Raw genomic sequence first — 8,741 nt, forward strand, 5'->3', positions numbered from 1 at the left:
TGAATGCTGGGTCTTGTTTGTTTTCTGAGAATCTACTGAACCTTCTGGTAACTTGTTTGCCACGTAGCAATAAAAAATATACTAAAAACCTTGATTATTCTGGTTAGTCACATTGTACTGCTATTATTTTGAACAAGACTGTATGTCTGAATTCATTCATACTACCCATATTCATACTATATACTACCTACTGTCACAGTATGCGATTTCGGACGCAGCCTATTTTATATTTAAAAAGTGCGCTTTACCTTCCCGCTCTATAGGTGACACTGAGCTGCTGGTATGCCAAATGCCAACAAACACAAGAAGATCTCGCTCATGTTTAGGAAAGGCTTAGCATTAATGCTAATAATAATGTTATGATAAATAACATTCAATTATTTGCTAAAACCAACCGATTGGCTTCACAAGACCTCAATATGTCACCAGGAGTTGTGAGGATTACTTTTGTTTTGGATCTATCTGCTATTTTAACTTTCAAAGTGGTGTCAAACCCTTGAGTTGCATAATACAAATCACACAGCACTGCGGTTTCAAAAATATCTTCTTTATTGCAAAATATCTTCTTTATTGTTCTACTGAAGTAAAAATGTCACCAACATATATGGCCTGAGAATGAGTAAATAAACAGCAAAAAAAAGAAGTCAGCCAACTATCCCTTTAATGCACATGTGCAAACAATTCTGCAGCCTTTACAACCAAGACAGACGCATTGTATTACAAATTCTAACTAGGTTCGATAGTGGTGTTTTTCCAAAGGAAACATGCAAAAACCTTTCTTAGGAATAACATACCAAGTGACCTTCATTTAAAGCTATATTTGCACTGGAAGGAACATAAAGTGCTCTTCTGAGTAGTACTCAAGGTACAGACTCCTCAAACAGGTTTTGCATATGCATGCAAACTGTAGGTTACAAATGTGCCATTTTCCATCCAGTTCTACAATATGCACAAACTGTGTCTGACTGCTGTATACCAAGCCAATAGCTGCGTTTCCATTGCAGATTTGCGATAAGAATAAGACGTAAGTATTATCCAAACATGAATACCAAGGAAAGCCCCACTGTAACAAATTTCTGTAGTTTTCACAGCATTATTACTGTAAAATGAGCAAATGCTTACTGTAGAACTTGTATACAGCATGTTGCTGTAGATCTGCAAAGCATCATGGTCTTTTTTCAACGGCGGGTAAATTCTACAGTAAAAATATTTTTCCTGTGAATCACAATACAGCAATTTCTAAAGGATTTTTTTCTTCAGCCAAGGAAAGCTACGAGATTCCACACTTTTATCTGAATTTTTACTTCAGAAAGGTAAATTTGCTAATTTAATTCCAAAGTTTACTCTTGTAAAGTCTGTTTGTTCAACTTTAAGAGTGCACTGAGAGAGAATGAGCAGCACACTTCACCGTCTTGTGTGTGCATTTTGTAATTTTATTACCACAAATATATAATTCTGCATGATTTCGATATATTTTCTAGTTTGGCAACATTTTATAACGTCATTAGTTTAGAGAAGGATAATAATTTAATAATAATAGTAATTGGCCGTGTCTCAATGCTTGTTTCAGAATATTAACAATTATAAAGTTGACTGTTATTCTTAGTTAATAGTAAATTGTTTAATATGCTTATGACTTGCGAATCTAATGCTCAGTTAACTTAAATAAACCAGGGTTGATGACGTATGCGAGCGCGACCTCCGCAGGCTGAAACCAGTCTCTCGAGCTGAAAGAAAACGCTGCTGAGGAGATATGAGGTAAGACTTATCCAGTCTTTAATTTAATTATAGCGTTAGCATTGTGAACCAAAATTAATTTAAAAGTGTGTATTTTTGTATTTATTGGCGCGATATTCGTTTAAATCTCACGTTTTTTTGTCTTGCTCGCTTACGTTGCTGCCTGAGGAAACAGAGCGGGCCGATTCGAAAGAAAGCATAACACACATTTTTCATAATTTCACGATTGTTTTACCGTTTCTTGGTCACAAAGTGTAGTTTTAGGACTAGTTCAGTCGAGAATGTATATGTATTATATTTAAATCTGCAGTCAATTGGTAAAGATAGCGCCTGTTTGAACGTTTGCTTAGTGAGATTCGGTACGAATGAGAACCAAAGCATGAGCGGACATCAGTGTTCACTCGCCCCGCTGACCACCGCCCTCTCTGGGCTACATCTCTGACAGGGATTTCCTGGCTCTCATGTTGGCCTTGTTTGTTTATGATCGTCAAAATGAGATCAAATCAGCAGTATTTGGTGTCATAATGAAACTATTAATCGTTTTCTTATTCATATTTAGTGTCTTTTGTGTTTGTTATTGTTTTGGCGCGAGGTGAAAGTTAATAAAACTATAATTTTACAATGTTACTATGCTTTCCCATTTATTCTTAACGCGATACGAGCACTCGATTATTATTACACCTTGTTCTTGTCAGTACTATATAAAACGGTTATTTATCAGTGTCAGAGAGATGTTTTTGCATGCTGCTTTTAAATATATCAGTGGCAATATCTCATAACATGTTTTAATAGTCACGTCACGATAAAATAAATGATCAATGTCCACATTTAAAAGCTGCGGTGCTTACCTGCAGTTCCACTGTGTTTTCGCGTTCTGATAAGAGATATTGCTTCAGAAAAAAATAGTTTACATTCCTCTTTCCAAGTCCACACGATGTGACAAGACATAACTTCCATTAAAGGTGCAGTGTGTAATTTTTAGAAGGATCTCTTGACAGAAATGCAAAATAATATACAAAACTATATGATCAGGGGTGTATAAAGACCTTTCATAATGAACCGTTATGTGTTTATTAACTTAGAACGAGACTTTTTATCTACATACACTGAGGGTCCCATTACATGGAAGTCGCTGATCTTTGACGGAATAGTCGCTTCCGATTGGGATTCACAGACTGATTTACGAGCTATAGGCTTGTCGCGATAGTCTGTGAAACGGTGATTACTGGTGCTTCAGCCTCTCACCCTTTAGATCACTTGCCCACCGCGACACCGTCTTTCACCAACGTTTTGACATTTTTCTTGTAATTAAATCATTTAGTTTCGTTAGAGAGAGCAAACACTTACAACTGAATGGTCTTACTCGTTTTTGTCATAATATTTATTGGGCCGGGCGTATGCAAGCGCTGCATTTAAACAGTTGCGTGATTCAAAAGTGAAAGTAAAATGCGCACGTCTGCATGAGCATTTATAAGCCCCTCCCACATGGTGATATCGGTATCATCGGATTTGTCACATGCTGATTAACCGGTGGGAAAATTCTGTCACCGCAGCAACCCTAACGAGCTAGTGAACTAATGAGACGGCGCGTCTGTGTTTGTCCGTGTTTGCGTGCAGTTTTTCCATTCAGAGATGAGGCTGTTTAAAGGACCTCCATTCACTAGGTGGCGGAATGATACGAAAGGTGAAGCGGTTACTGTGCCGTTATCAGTAGAATATCGCATAGCTCTTAGCCAATCAGATTCGAGAACCAGAAAGAACTGTTGTATAAATTAATATATCAAACATGTTAAAGTGCACAGAAACCATGCAACAGGAAGAAGCTGTTTTTCTCTTGGTTGATGCAAGTTATTTTTGTACAGTATTGACACACTTTTACTCTTATGAATATTGTACTTGTGATTTCTAAAAGTTATTTTTTTGTTTGTTTATTTTGTGTTACAGGAAACTTCCACCTACAGTAAGCAGATGCTGAGGCCCAGATGTCCATGCTAAGCACTCCAAGGCTCATCATGCTCGGTATGATCCCAGCACTCAACATAATAGATGCCAATTTTAGGGGTTACTTCATCTATAAAGCGTATTTGTATCAAGTCACTGTGTGAACAAAGTTTTATGTCATCTTGCACGTATATTCCAAAATTCTCTAGTGGTTATTGATCTAATAGGAAAGAAAGAGGTAGTTATGTAGGGCTAGTGTTTTCAATTAATTTTGCTTATGTAAAATAGTAAACCATATCAGATTGAATACTGTGCAATGTCAACTTTTATTTAATATTTTTTAGGAGAGTCCAATCTGAGGGCAAAAAATGGATGCTTTCCATCGAGGGCAGAGTTCTCCTCCAATTGAGTGACGGTTGTGATTTCACTTCTGCTCTAGCCTTTTTGCGTCATACTATGTATGAGGCAGCCACTACATTGGGATTTATCCAGAGGTAAGCACTGTTTTTTTATATAGTTTTGACTAAGAATGGGAACAAATATTTGAGTACTCATTCTTTAACCAACTACCCGATTAGTAAAATACTTCTTAAAGTGTTTTTTTTTTAAATGAACTGTTGTGCTATTGTTAAATATCAAACGTTTAATTTAACTCGCCATGCAAAAGGTAGAAAAGCAGCACAGCTAGTCTAATACAGTGGCAGCCGGTGACTTCTTTTTTTGAGGGCGTTTGTCACAACATGTATTAGCCCATCATGTGTGTGGTTCGTCATTTCAAAATATGTGTTTGGCGCGTCGAGTGAAACAATACTTTTCCATTCACAAAATAACAAATATTTACCATAAATTTACTGTTGTATCACTAACTGTAAACTGTAAACTCCACAAACCACCAACAGAGCATATAAAAAAATTAAAATTGTTTATTTAAAAGTAAATCACTGCGAAGTAAACTTTTATGTATATGTCATCAACCCGTCTGTCTTGCTTTTACATTAATAGTCAATTTCTTTCATTACAGGGTAGAGTCCAGCCCAGGAAGTCAACTAGTTCATGTCCAGATTTAAAAGAATAATATTTCTGAAAAAAAGGTCTTGGAGAAAAACAATATTCAGGTTTGAAATCCTGCTGTAAATGTAAATCATTTAACTTTTATGCATTTGTAATTTACCAGAAACTTTTTAATAAATATTGATTGTTTTGTGTGTTCAGAAAAAAAGTGTTTTTGTATATTCTAAAAGTGTTGAAATTAAATGAAACATTCACAGAAAAATGTTAACATATTTAAAAAAATGTATATGTTCAGAAAAGTTTTGAGATGTTCACAGAAAAAATGTAACACAAAAAATGTATGCTATGCTATTTTTAATTTATGTATTTTTGTAATTTAAAGTGATAAAATAAATGGCATTTTTGTGACAAACAGTGTCTTCATTTTACAGTACACAAAATAAATGCAGTAATCCCTATTACAGTAGTAGTTATGAAATACAGTACTGTGATTATTACTTTAAAAGAGTTTACAGTAATTTTAATTTTACTGCAATTACATTTACAGTAAGAATACTGTGAAATGAAATACAGCAACTTACTAGCTAATTGCTGCCAGCAAGTTACTGTATTTTTCACAGGATTCTTTTTACAGTGCCCTTATACTTGAGTGGCAACTTATAGGCATTTCTTGGAGGTAATAGTTCATTATTTTAAATTTAAAAGTGTTATACAAAAATTACCTGCAAAGAAAGACATGTGTTGAGGTGTTATCTCGTCAATTGAGAGAAAACATTTGCATAAAAAACATGTTCCTGATGAGTTTTTATAGTAATGTGTAATACTTCAATTATTCACTAGATGGATAGATGGACTTACCCAATTTATTAAAAAAACTGACGCAAAAAATTATTAATTAATTTGACACTCTGTATGTTTTGATAATCATTCTAAATCTGATTTCTAACAAATTCCTTCACAAAAATGCAATTATTTCAGCTTTTTGCTAAAAAAATTGTATTTTTGAAGACATTTAAAAAAAAAAATGTATCATTCAATTCAATTCAATTCAATTTTATTTATATAGCGCTTTTCACAATTGGTGATTGTTTCAAAGCAGCTTTACATTAATAGAAGCAGTGGAAAGCACAGAAAAACGACAGATAGCACAACATAATACACGATAGCACAAGCAGCTAAATTTGATGCCTCCCCGGGTTGAAAAACCCCCTAGGAGAAAAAAAACCCCAGGCTCAGCCGGGGAAGTAAAAAAAAAGTCATAGGAGGGAAAAACCCTTGGGAGATATATTTATATATACATTGAAACGATTAAGGATATATTTATATATACATTGAAACGATTAAGGAGATTAAGGAGATTAGGCGGAGGTTAAGCGGGTTCTGCCGGTGGTTGTTGGTCATGCATCAGCTGGGCATCACGTTGAAGGTCTGCCGGTGGGTCAGAGGTGTGCCGACTTTCACATTTACCAGAACTGGGTCTGTTTGTCTCATTGTCCTCGAAGAGAATGACGAGACATAAAGAAAGAAAAACAAAACCCAATTAGCGTAGGGGCCATTCATATGTATACACATGTACATATACACAAACATATATCCATATATATCTATATATATCCACACATATCTATACATACATATATACACATATATATACATACACACACATACACACACACACACATACACACACACACACATATATATATATATATATATATATATATATATATATATATATATATATATATATATATATATATATATATATATATATATACACACATACATACACATACATACACACACATGTACACATACGTATTGAAGATACAACGTCATCCTAGTGAAAGACTCTGCACAGTTTGGTTTAGGGAGAACGAGAAAAATGCACGGGACGGCGAATGTTTTGGAAATGGGTGCAGTGACACCCTTTTAAGGACTGAAGTCCCGCCCCCGACTAGTGGGCTTAACACCACAAATCTATACCCATCGTGCTTTATTGAAATCCAGACGAGCAAGGGAGTAAAGGGGAGACGGGGACGTGACTGCGCCAGCCATCTCCCTGATGCCTGTCTGGGCTTCACAGTACTCCCCTACTCGACTCAGAAACCTCAGGAGAAGGGCCGAGCAAGTGATAACATAATGCCATACATAACTTTCAATCACTCCTCTGCGCTTGGCAATTAATGGCCCGATTCGGGGATTTATTGGTGTAGGTTTGAAGTTTTGGCCTTGTATTGTGGTTTGTATGTGCACAGAGTAGTGTTTCTTTTCCTTGTATGTAGCCTTTTCTATTTTATACGTGACATTTGTTTTTAAAAGTTTATGCCCGGCTCATGGTTTGCTGCACATATGTAAACGAGTAAGGAGAGATTAAACATATTTCTTAAGAATATTAATAGCATTTACCATGCTTTGAAGTGTTGACGAAAATGAAGATTTAGTTTATTTATTTATTAGGTTGTACAAGCTATCTATTGTGAGATGAGTACCATTACTAAAACAATTATGTGAATGCCTTGTTAAAGAGAAAAGTTTTAAGTCTAGATTTAAATGTATCTTTTGTGTCTGATTCTCGGACAACGGTTGGTAAATCATTCCAGAGCTTAGGGGCTAAGTAGGAAAAGGATCTTCCACCTTTAGACACTTTTGATATTTTAGGGATAACTAAGAGACCAGAATTTTGCGAATGCAGTGCACGTGATGGATTGTATTCTGATAGTAATTCTCTAAGATATGAGGGTGCTAGGCCATTTAAGGCTTTGTAGGTGATAAGTGATATTTTAAATTGTATGCGATAATTAACTGGCAGCCAGTGTAAAGATGCCAGAATTGGACTTATGTGGTCATACTTCTTAGATCGAGTAAGCAGTCTTGCAGAAGCGTTTTGAACTAGCTGCAGCTTGTTTACCTGATTTGCATGGCATCCCCCGAGTAGCGAGTTACAATAGTCTATTCTAGAGGTCATAAAAGCATGGATTAGCTTCTCTGCGTCAGATGTAGACAGCATGTGGCGAATTTTTGAGATATTTCTAAGATGGAAGAATGCTGTGCGGCAGACGTTGCCGATATGACTATCGAAGGATAAGTTGCTGTCGAACATCACACCTAAGTTCCTAACCGAGGAAGATGGCACCACAGTGCACCCATCTATGTGCAACTTGTAATCTGACATATTATGTTTGTAGCGATTCGGTTCAATAATAAGCATCTCTGTCTTATTGGAGTTGAGCTTAAGAAAGTTATGTGCCATCCAGTCACTAACATCGCTAATGCAGTCTGCTAGCTTAGAAAACGTGTGGGTTTCGCTGGGATGTGAGGAGATGTAACGCTGGGTATCATCCGCATAGCAGTGAAAACTTATGTTATGTTTCCTGATAATGTCTCCTAGGGGTAACATATATAACGAGAACAGGATAGGACCTAAAACTGATCCCTGCGGTACACCATATTTGACCAGGGAGTGATATGACTCTTCCTCAATTACATAAATAAAGTGATAGCGATTGGTTAGATACGACCTAAACCAGGCTAACGCCTGACCACTGATACCAACATAGTTTTCTAGTCTATTGAGTAAGATTGTGTGATCTATTGTGTCAAAGGCTGCGCTAAGGTCTAGTAATATAAGGATTGAGATTTCACCACGATCGGATGTTAACATGAGGTCATTTGTAACTCTAAGCAGCGCTGTCTCTGTGCTATGGTGGGGCCTGAATCCTGATTGGAACTTTTCATACGTACTATTATTTGTCAAGAATGTGCGTAACTGGCTTGCCACTACCTTTTCTAATATTTTCGAAAGAAAAGGGAGATTTGAGATTGGTCTAAAGTTATTAAGCTCTCCCTGATCAAGCTGTGGTTTTTTAATCAGCGGTTTAATAACTGCTAGCTTGAAAGCTGTTGGAACGTATCCTATTTCTAGCGATGAGTTAAAGATTTGTAGTACCGGGGTTGACACTACAGGGAATACCTCTTTAAGTAGTTTTGTGGGAACGGGGTCTAATATACAGGACGATGATTTGGATGATGTGACTATCATCATAAACTGC

The 8,741-nt window shown here is 36.2% G+C and overlaps 1 long non-coding RNA gene across 1 annotated transcript; it reads left to right on the plus strand.

Annotated features, from left to right (window-relative positions):
• The first annotated feature begins 1,701 nt into the window (after positions 1–1,701).
• On the plus strand, positions 1,702–4,903 carry LOC129453594 (uncharacterized). Its single transcript, XR_008647492.2, has 4 exons — positions 1,702–1,758; positions 3,682–3,756; positions 4,023–4,172; positions 4,700–4,903. It is a non-coding gene; the product is annotated as an uncharacterized lncRNA (long non-coding RNA).
• Positions 4,904–8,741: the final 3,838 nt, after the last annotated feature.

This window comes from Misgurnus anguillicaudatus, chromosome 15 (genome assembly GCF_027580225.2).
Source record: "Misgurnus anguillicaudatus chromosome 15, ASM2758022v2, whole genome shotgun sequence".
Lineage (NCBI taxonomy): Eukaryota > Metazoa > Chordata > Actinopteri > Cypriniformes > Cobitidae > Misgurnus > Misgurnus anguillicaudatus.